Raw genomic sequence first — 11,450 nt, forward strand, 5'->3', positions numbered from 1 at the left:
TGTTAACAAGGTTTTCAAGAGATTCTAATGTGTATAAAGTTTGAGAACCACTGTTTTAGACAGTTGGTGATAATGCAGGTAGGGAATTGTTCAACTTCACATGGTTTGAGCTAATTTTATTGCGTTTCCTGTGCCAGGCCCTAGGCTGAGAGCACTGCATACATTAATTTATTTAATCTTCACAACCACCCTCTGAAGTTGGTTTTCTTATTATACCCTGTGATAGATGATGCAATGGGGACCAAAAGGGGTTAAGTCTCTTGCACAGGTAACTTGTCAGCAGGGAGCAGAGTCAGGATGCAGACATGTGTCTCCCTGTCACCCTGCACTATTGATGGTTTGTAGGCACACTCAGCCAAGTGACTGTGGAATTTTAATAAGCCCCCTTTCTCAACTCTTCTCCACCCTTTCCTATTCCTTGATTCCTTCCCTTTCTCTCAGTGTCTTCGAGTTATTTCTTCTCTCTCTTGTTCTTCCCCCACTGACCCCTCTCCACGAAAATGAACTGCTTTAAAATATCATCATCCTATCTTTTATCTTTTTCTCATTTTGCTCTTCATCAGAGTCCAGTTTGGCCAAATCATAGTGCTGAGGCCAGACATGATGACTTCAGGCTGTGTGGAGAGCCAGTGGCTTGATTGTAGCCTTCCAATAATGGGAACTTGGCAGGGAGGGAAATTAAGTTAAAAGGCATGTTACCAAAGGGGGTTTACTAAACATGATGAGCTGTGCCTGCCACCGTACCAGGGAGGTTCGGCGGCATTGTTCAAACTCACAGGGAACTGGCGGTCTAAGAGAAATGATCCTGACCTCAGTCAGTGAGTCAGGAAGTAGCATTAGTACTCCAACATAAGAACAAAAACATCAGACTAGTGCATGAATGGCAAGTATAAAACATCAAGAAATGGAATTGAAAGGTTAGAAATAACCCCTCACACTTACGGTCAATTGGTTTTGACCAGGAAGCCAAAACAATTCACTGAGGAAAAAACAGTCTTTTCAACAAATGGTGCTGGGACAACAGTATATCGACACACAAAAGAATGAAATTGAATCCCTACCTCATGCTCTCTATATAAAAACATTAACTTAAAATGATCGAATGAACAATATCAGAGTTAAAACTACAAAACACTTAGAAAAAAACATAGAAGAGAATCTTCATGATCTTGGATTGGGCAAAGGATTCTTAGATATGACACCAAAAGCACAGCAACCAAAGGAAAAAATAGGTAAATTGGACTTCATCAAAAGTAAAAACTTGTGATAATACCAGCAAGAAAGTGAAACGATAACCCACAGAAGGGAAGAAAATATTTTCAAATCATATATTTGGTAAGGGATTTATATCTGAAATATATAAAGAACTCTTAAAACTCAGTAATAAACAATGAATAACCCAATCATTTAAAATGGGCAAAGGATTTGAATAAATTTTCCTCTGAAGAAGATATATGTGTGGCCAATAAATACATGAAAAGGTGCTCAACATCATGAGTAATTAAGGAAATGCAAGTTAAACCCACAATGAGATACCGCTTTACATTCACTGGGTTGGCCATTATTTAAAACAAACAACAAAAAATAGCAAGTGTTGGTGAGAATGTGGAGAAACTGGAGCCCTCATACACTGCTGGTGGGAATATAAAATGGTATAGTCTCTTTGAAAAACAGACTGGCAGTTCCTCAAAAGGTTAAACATAAAGTTTTCATTCGATCCAGTACTTCCACTCCTAAGTCTGCCCAAGAGAAGTGAAAACAAATGTGCACACAAAGACTTGTACATGAATGTTCACAGCAGCATTATTCATAACAGCCCAAGCTGGAAATAATCTGAATGTCCATCAATCAGTGAATGAACTAACCAAAATGGAATATTATTTGGTCATGAAAAGGAGTGAAGTCCTGATACATGCTATAACATGGTTGAACTCTGAAAACCATTATGCCAAGTCAAAGAAGGCAGTTACAAAAGACCATTAACTGAAAGTTTTGCTTACATGCAAGTCCAGCACAGGCAAATCTATAGAGACAGAAAGTAAATTACGGTTGTCTGCTTCTAGGGGGGATGGGGTTTGGGGATATGGTGGATTAAGTGTATAAATTTTTTCTGGGTGATAGAACGTTCTAAAATTGGTCGTGGTGATGATTGTATAACTGTGAAAACACTAAAAGCTGTTGAATTGTGCACTATAAATGGGTTGATTGTATGTGAATTATGTCTGAATAAAGTTAACAAAAAAAATGGGGAAAATACCCATTGAGGGTATTAATCTGCCCAATTCTTCTTTCTTGAAACTTCATTCATTCATTCAACATCTTGCTTCCTTCCTCCTCGTCATACCCCTCTCCCTTCCTTCTTCAATGTTCCTTCACTTCTTCCGACTACCCCATGAGTGGGCAGGTCCTCAAGTTTCTATCTTCAGCCTCTTGCTCTTGTCCTTTCTGAGGAGAATCCAGTCCTGCATTTCTCATTCTAAAGTCTTTCAGATCTTTATCTCTGGTTCTGACACCTGCTCCCTTCTCTACCCCCACATTCCCAACTGCTTGCCGATGTTTCTATTTTGATGTCTCTACCTTAACTTGTCTAAAACTAATTTAATTCTCTTTTTTCCTTTTCTCCTCACCCAAGCTTGAAAGCTGACCTCTGCCTGTAAGTACTCTGTCTTCTCCTGTCATTTAGTAATGGAATCTTTGTTGCCTAACTTTGGATTCATTCGTCTCTTCCTTTCCATCTCCTTTGTCTCTCGTCCATAGTGCAGCCCTAATTAAGAATGTTCACTAGCATTCTAACTGGCCCTAAGTAGCTATAGAATGTGAATGGTGAAAGAAAGAGAAGGTAGAATTGCAGCCTAAGCAAGAGCTTCAAAACCCCCTGCTATGAACTCTGTGCAGAAGATTTCACAAGCAAGTTATACAAAAGAAGATGAGACCCAAGGGCCTGAAGAGAAGCCTATTAATTAACGAAGCAGGTCACCTTGGGCAAATTAAAACATAAGCCCAAAGATGTGGGTTTAGAGAGCCCACAGACAGGCTTGACACTGAGCCAGAGCACACTGATAAAGCCAGGCCAGTGGCTGACATACTACTTAATAAACAGCCACTGTGCTGAGCCTCTCTACTGTTCCTCTGTCCCTGCTGTGCCCCCATGATGCTCTAAAACTCTGACCATACAGCAACTAGAAATCCTGTTAGTGGTAGTACTATCACATGGCTCTGATTCTATAACCACCCTGGGCTCAACTTTGGTGCTTTTCCAGTGACTGCCAAAACAAGTCCATGCTCCCTGGCATTCTCAGGATCCATCTTAATCTGATCATAACCTAGTTTTCCGGTTGATTTTCCATTACTTCCTACTGTGCATTTCCAGTATGTGACTTGTGCTGTCCTAACATTAAATCTCTGCTTTTGCCTTTCACTCCCTACTGTCTGCCGAAATTTCTCCTGTCGCCCAAGGTCTTGCTCATATGCTACCACTTCCAAGAAGTCGTCCCTGAGTCCTTCTGCCAGAATTGATCTTTCCTTTCTCACTGTTATTTATATAGATGTATATTTTTATGGATATGTTATTTTAAATATATATAATAGAATATTATTACTTCAATTTTATGGCCCAGTACCTCAAAATTGTATCAGTGGAGGTTATTTTGGATGTAGGAACAGAAACCAACTCTGCTTCCACCGCTTGGGACTCCCATCTCCCTTCCACCGACCCCACAACCTCATGGCTCTGAGTCCTGTCCACTCCATAGGTCAGCGGCTCCCAGGTGGGAAATGGCAGTCTTATATACCCTGTTTGCCTACTTGGCAAAGGAATCTTTCTGAGTCCTAATTTAAGCATTAGGAGAATGGCATCCAACACAGGCAAAATTCACAGCCTTTCCCTGCCGCACCTCATTCTTAAATGTCTTGTCTTAAATTAAACTTCTTTTAATTTAAGATTGTAAGCTGTACTGTGTTTGAGAGTGCAGCATTTTATTTAACAGCTTCCATTTAAAGACAAAAAATAATAATAATAATGAGTGTTCTAGCTTTCCTGAACTGGTTAGCAGCAATGATGTTTCATGTTTAGGTCAATGCCCTGTTGGAAGAACAGGGGAAAAATTGGTGTTCTCTCTGACTTCTGAGTAAACGAGAGCTTGCTTTTTCTGTCCCAGACACTCAACTGAGGATTTTAGAGTTTGTTCAGTTTCAATGACTTCTTCCAGCATCCTCGGGGGCAGAAGTGTCACAGGCTGAGGTGGCTATGTTCCCATTTTGTTGATGAGGACACCGTGGCTCAGAGAGGTGAAATTATATTCTTGGTGTCATCCGCCATGTACACAGTAGACCAGAAGGTATCATGAGTTGTACATGGCTTATGCACTTAGCTTCCTCTTGAGTTCTGGTCCCTAATTCCTTTGGGGACAGCTCCCCAACCCCAGGCTTCTTATTCCCACTTCCTCTCTCCTTCTCGAACACCTGGGATTGGGGGGCTTGGTGGCACCAGTCCACCTGATGCTCCTAGCCTGTGAACCTCTGCATAGCATCTATCTGTCCCCTCATTAACCTCCAGAGAGGTGTGTTTCCCCTTTAAGGGGAGTTGTGGTCCAGCCTTGCCCCTTCGTGTCTGGTTGTACACTGATCACCACCAGAATCACTTGGCGTCATCGGGGCTGTCCTGATTTGCTAATGCCAGGATTTTAGCAGAGGCAGACTGTGAACTTTTGAAAATTATGTTGAAATCAAATGAATGACTTGAGAAATCTCTGAAGAATCACTTAAAGTCTGCTTTTATTATTGAGCAAAAGAAAAGCGGAGTGTATGGTTAGTGGGCACAGAGGCCATCTAGAGCATTTTTCATGTCAGATCTAAAAGCAGGCACTGACGCCATGGAGTGTTCCACCACTGTGCCACGAATCTGCACTAACAAGCACAGTGGCATTGCTTGTTCTGGTGGCACTGCACCCTTCTTCCTGACCCTTGTCATCCAAACTTGCTTGTGCTATGTCCTAGTCATCTAAGGCAGGCCCTGTTTTCTACCAGAAGAGAAGTATCTTGCAGTAGAGGAATCTTGTCAATATATTGGTGAATGCTTACCTTTCTTAAGGGACATAAAGTGTTAACACGGGCTCCAGCATTCAGCTGTGTAGGTTGTGCACTGCACAACTCAGGGGCCTGTGGTCACATAGACTACTGATCCGGTAAAACTCAGGAAGACTTTAGAGAGATGATGCAAATGGTGAGAAGTAGTGCCTTTGCAAGGGGATTCGGGAGAGGGTGGTATATTTTGCAGGAAGGACAAGTATAACTTGTTTTAATATAAAGAGCTTTAGAAGCAGACCAATTTGGTTTCAAGTCCCATTGTCACCATGAGTCACCTAGGCAGGTTACTTAACTTCTCTGAGTCTGTAAAAGGGAGGGTGGTGAGGTTCTTCCTTTACCCTCCGTGCCAGGACGGCCACTTTGGCTGGCTGTCAAGCCTCTGGCTTCCTGTATTCTTCACTCTTCAGTCAGCAGAGGGAATGAACTGGGGACGATGACCTGGCTAAAAGATTCCTTACCCCCCAAATCCAAATGCAAAGGGCTTCAGGCAGTTGCACATGTAGGCTTTGTTTATTATGGTAAAAAATGCATAACATAAAATGTTATTAACCATTTTAACCATTTTTAAGTGTATAGTTCAGTGGCACTAAGCACAGTCACACTGTTGTGCGACCGACATCACCATCCATCCCCAGGTCTCTTTCCATCATCCCAAACTGAAACTCTACCCCTACTCCACCTTTCCCCTGCCTTGCAGTCCCTGGCAACCACTCTTCCACTTTCCATCTCTACGAATCTGACAACTCTAGGTATCTCATACAAGTGAAGTCTTACAGTATTTTACTTAGCATAATGTCTTCATGGTCCTTCCAAGTTGTAACATGTGTCAGAATTTCTTCACTTTTTAAGGCTGAAAATATTCCATTATATGGGTATATCATATTTTGTTTATCTGTTCATCCATCGATGGACACTTGGTTTTCTTCCATGTTTTGGCTACTGGAAATAATGCTTCTATGAACATGGATGTACAAATATCCTTTCAAGACCTTGCTTTTACTTTTTTTGATTATATATGTAGAAGTGGGATTGTTGGATCATATGATTATTATATGGTTAATTTTTTGAGGAACCGCCGTACTGTTTTGCATAGTAGCTGCACCACTTTTCATTCCCAGCAATGCACAAAGGTTCCAATTTCTCCACATCCCCATCAATGCTTATGATTTTTTTTAGTAATGGCCATTCTAATGGGTATTGCATATATACTTTTTAAATTAATGCCAAATACCTTCTTTTAGTTTCCTTGATTCCTTTGTGACAGCCTCCTTAGATTGCTCTGAACAGAGAGATGGAAATTCCTCCATCTGCTCAGAAGCCATGAGACCAGAGATGTCTCTGCTGGTCCATCACTAAGGTGCACAGGTGACTCAGCCTGTCCTGAAGGCAAGGGACAGGTGCCAGTGTCTAGGGGAGGCATGGAATAGGGATGAGTGTTCCCCTTGAGTGAGGCTTCACAAAGAGCTCTGAGAAAGGAACAGTTTCCAGCTCCTACTCTAAAAGACGACGGTTTCGTTCTATGGAGGTGTGTTTAATATTGCCATCATAGCAACCAGTGTTTTTGCACATTTTTGATCTGGGCACAGTTTTGGTACTCTCTTCCCCAGAACAAGATTTTTTTCATCCCAAGCAATCATTGGCAATCTAGTACTGGTCCTTTTCCTCCCCTCCCCTTCTCTCTTCCCTTTTCTTCGTTCATAAAACAGGTGCTGAATTCTCACCAGAAAGAAAGAAAGGGTCCAAGCACTGCCTATATTCAGCTTGGAGAATTCTTGTGCACTGAGGTTAAGGAATCACTGACCTGGAGGTATGGGAAGCCTGGAGTCCAGCTTTGGGAGGAGGCATTTCTGGGTTAATTGTATCCCATTCACTGTTAATTGTATCCCAGGCTCCAAGCACAGCAGCCCCCAGCTGGTCTCTGGGGTTGGGACACTCGCTCTTGGGGTGGGACTTTGCCATCAGATGTCAATTACCTGCCATCTGCTCTGAGCTGCCAGCTGGAGAACTTTCCCACTCGGAACCCTGCCACGAACCTCTTCTGTCTTTATTCCCCGGATTTTCCCCAACAACTCCCCCAAATGCATTTGTAGCCCCATGGGGAAGGGGAAATTGCATACACTTTGATTGCAATAGAACTGAAGTGTGGAATAATGCAGAAACAAGGGGAGCAGAGCTGCACCATTCCCTCAGCAACCATTGGCTGTCATGGCCACATGCACCTGAGAACCCTGGATTGCCCACCCATTATCCCAGGTTCCTGGTAGACGGTGGAGGGTGGGGGTGCGCCTCCATCACCCAGCCTCTCACCCCACTGAGCATCGCTCTGCTGCTGAGGGCCCATTAAGCAATGATTAAGAATCACATCCCAACTCCCTACCTATGAGAGTTCGAAACAGGTTGAAGTAATCTGCATGTGCTGTAGCCAGAGGAAGCAAATCAGAAAAGGCCATTTTTAAATAATGAAGTTTGATTTACATCCTAATACACCCCCACAACTGCCTGCACCTTCCACTTCCTAATGGTTGGTTGGATCTAGGAGCAGGTTGCAGTGACTGCTGGGAAATAGTATTTTTCCTCCCCTTCACTTGTGGTGCCTGGACTTCCCACCACTGCTTCCACAACAAAGAAGTAATGCTCCCATCTGCGTCCTGAACCAGTAGGCGTGGGCCCCTGTGCGGGTGGGGGAGCTGTGCCCTGGCTCTCCAGCCAGATTTGTGTCCTTCATCTGCAATTAGCCCAGCACCCCTTCTGAGAACGTGAACGGTTCACTCCTTCGTTAACAGGAGGGCTGTTCTCACCCCCAATGGGAGGAAAAATGCCCAGAAACATGCTTAATGGATTTTTCCTGATACTTAAAACATCACAATGATTTTCTGCTTCTAAAAAGGACATGTTGGTCACTTTTCCATATGGTAGCTTTCTGTTATGATTGTTAGTGGCTTGGCAGTTTTTAATATTAAATTCCGAACGGTAAGCAGAATTTCGTCCAGGTTTCAATCCATAAGACCAGTTGGGTTTTCAAAGAGAAAGTCATTATTTTTTTCTCTTTATGTATATCAAAAAGACATCTCTCTGCCCCCAACCTCATAATTGTCTCTTTTCACACATGGCTGCAGGGTCATGACCTAGAGTGTGGATGCAAGGGTGCCCTCATGGTCATGTCATTCTCATAGCTCAAAGACTTGGTGTTGAGTTTCCCCAGGTTACCTCTTCTAGTTCCAAAAACATTTTGTGTATCAGCATTGCCAGGGTACATGCGGCCAGGCCCAGGAGAGAGACTTTTTTTTCTACGGAAAGATGATTTCCATGCAAGCAGAACCACTTCTCTGACCCAAAACAGGCTGTCTCACACAACTTAAAAATTCAAAATACCTTACTAAAAATATCCAAGGGGAATCTTTAAAAAAATTATTTCGTATCACTTATTACCCTGCCCTGGTGGTATTCATAGCAGAAAAATTACATTACATTTATATACTTAATAGAAATAAGGATGGTGATTATTAGAATGGTATTGGCTCAGGAAAGAACCCAAATACAGATGAGGTCTGACATGAGAGCCTAAATTGACCTGCAACCCCCTCCTTCACTGTTAGAATCATGAACTTTCATTTGTAGCAGTGAGATGTAACATGCCAGGCCTGGATGAGACTACCTAATGTAAAAGGTAAGTGGACGCCAGCCTTTCAGATGACACTTTTGTGCAACTCCACCTTTGTGACTTTTTTCTTTCCTACTTATCTCTGTAAATTAAGCTATTTTTAACTTGAGGGCTGAGGCAAAAGTGATGCTTTTTTGAAATCTCAGTTATATTTATTTACGTTGGGCACCAGACATGTCATAATATAACAACCTGCTGATGCCAGATTATGTTTTTTGTTTTTGTTTTTTTTTAAAGAGGAATGTTACAAAAACATTCCTAGGATGGTTCCCTAAGCAAGAGCTTCCTTTGGCACGTTGAAGAGTGTGTTTTATCTCTGAGATATGCAAACCATAACTGACTGTATTGGTCCAGGCTCTTCAGTGGCAGAAAACAAACTACTTCCACTGTCTAAGCAGAAAGAGATTCATGAAGGGATATAGCTGGCCTTCAGGATTGTTGGGAAGGATGAATCATAAACTAAAAGAAATGATGTCCAAATTCAAACCACAGAGTCAGGCTCCCAAGGCTGCTGCTCCCTCTCTCTGACCAGAAAGCTGCTGTCACAGTTTCTGGCCCAGGGCCATGCCACCTTTGCCTGGATTGGTACTTGCAAGCAAATGTGCCCTCCGTTCAGAGTCCGAGTTGCCTGTGCCCACATCTGTTCTGTAGGTTCCAAGTCTTACTGAACCCCAGCTGCCAAGAAGTCTGGGAAATGTGAACTTTAGCTTTCTAGCTCTTTCCATGCAGGAAGGCACGTTGGAATGGGATGGGAATGGAGGCTGAAGAATTCAACCCACAGAAGCTACCATTTGTGAAACAGACCAGCACATGGTGGGCAGGGATTGTGGGAGGGACATAAACCAAATGAAACAACCCTTCAGCTAAATTTGACAGCACATGACCCCCGGTGTAGGGAGTACACATAAACTCATTGGTAGAGAAGCGGGCATTGGTCACTGGCCACCTGGCATCCCTCCAGGCCCATCCCACAAGCAGTGCTACAGGAAGGTCCAAGGGCAGCTTTACGCATCAAGTCTTCTGTCTGGAGAGGGCTCATGACCACTTCTCCCTCATCAAAGGATCTTGAGGCTTCTGGAGGGTCCCCTTTCTCACCTCCTCCTTCCCGCTGTGTCCAGGTCTTCTCCTGGGCGGCTCTGATTCTGGGATGGTGGCAGCTGTTTCTACTCCCACCTGGAGACTTGTTTCTGCCATCTCACAGTCTGAGGTGGAATATATAAGACCAGACTTGTTTAATTCTATGTGTAGTTTGAGAAAGCCATGTTATGATGGTACAGCTATTCCTTTTAGGTTTTCTTTGCTTCTCTCTTATTGGTTTTCAAAAAAATCCCCAGGTTTTAAGAGAATTATGAATATATTTGAAAAAGGCAAGTAAATGCCATGATATCATTATATTTTTACTATGCTCGTACATCTATTATAAATATACAAGCACCATATGGGCAGCGTTTAATTATCTTTATCTATAGATGGGGAAACTGAAGTTCAGAGAGGTTAAGCGACTTGTTTAAAGTGAGACAGCAGCTCCAAAATCCAACTCTGTTCTTGGAATTCTTAAATAGGAGGTTCTTTTTTCACATATCTTACTCTCTTGGTATAAAGAGATGAACAAGGGTAGATGGAGGTGGGAGGTTTGGTGTTGGGTTGAGGGGAGTGTGTATGTGTCTGTGTGAAGGGTTTGTACCGCTTTTATGAATTTCACATCAATGCATATGTATTAGCCCAACTACAGTGCATGGCAGGTAGGATGTTGCATTTTTCAATTGACATCTTACAACCTGGCAAGTTAACCCATCGCTATCTCATTGAGCTACCTGAAACAAGCCACGGTAGTAGGAGGAATCAGGCCGGGACTGTACGCATGCTTTTTATTTGCCACATGGGGTAAGATGGTTGTGATTGATGCTCCAGGGAACTAAAAATTGCTGATGGGCACACGACAAGGTCAGATGCTATGAAGCATCTATCTGGAAGAACCAATAGTCCACGACTTTGCCTACACCAGCTCTCTCCCTGGGCTGGCACCTCCATTTGTCAGCTCATGGTGTGAGTGCATAAAATGAAGAAGGGGATTGCATGGCTTGCCCAAGGTACTTTAGTGAGTGTGTGGCCTCTGTTGCATCTAGCTGGTCATGTCTGGACAGGGCCCATTGGGTGAGGGAGCAGTGTTCTGTGCTGCAGTCCCTGGAAAACAGATTGTGGCCAGGGGCAACAGTTCCTGAGAAAGTCCACTCCCCAAGGAAAGGGGCCAAGAACAGGAAGGGCAAGCCTGGCAGGCACAGTGAGGGGCTGTGCAGTAGAAATGGGGAAGCTGACTCCTGTGCAAATTGCACTCACTCATGCAGCTTCCTTCTGCATTCAGCCAATGACACACAGGACACCATGCCAATCCTGCATCGTACTCACAGCAAACTGTTCCTACTTTTATTAATGAACAGATGGATAATCAACAATGACAATAAATGACAACTGACACGCTTATAGCATCCTTCATCTACAAAGCATTTTTATCCTGTGGTATCAGGTTTGGTTTGCACAGTTTCTGGAGAAAGAAATGGCAGATGGATGATCATTTTAAAGGGAGTATCTCTAAAGCTTAGGGAAGCTAAACTCTAACCCATTTCTTCTGCTCTGCATCCTGCAATGGTTTCAAATCGGAAGCAGACTGCATTAATGGGAGGGAGAGGAAAATGGTGACAGCAGT

This window comes from Pteropus alecto, unplaced genomic scaffold (assembly GCF_000325575.1).
Source record: "Pteropus alecto unplaced genomic scaffold, ASM32557v1 scaffold186, whole genome shotgun sequence".
Lineage (NCBI taxonomy): Eukaryota > Metazoa > Chordata > Mammalia > Chiroptera > Pteropodidae > Pteropus > Pteropus alecto.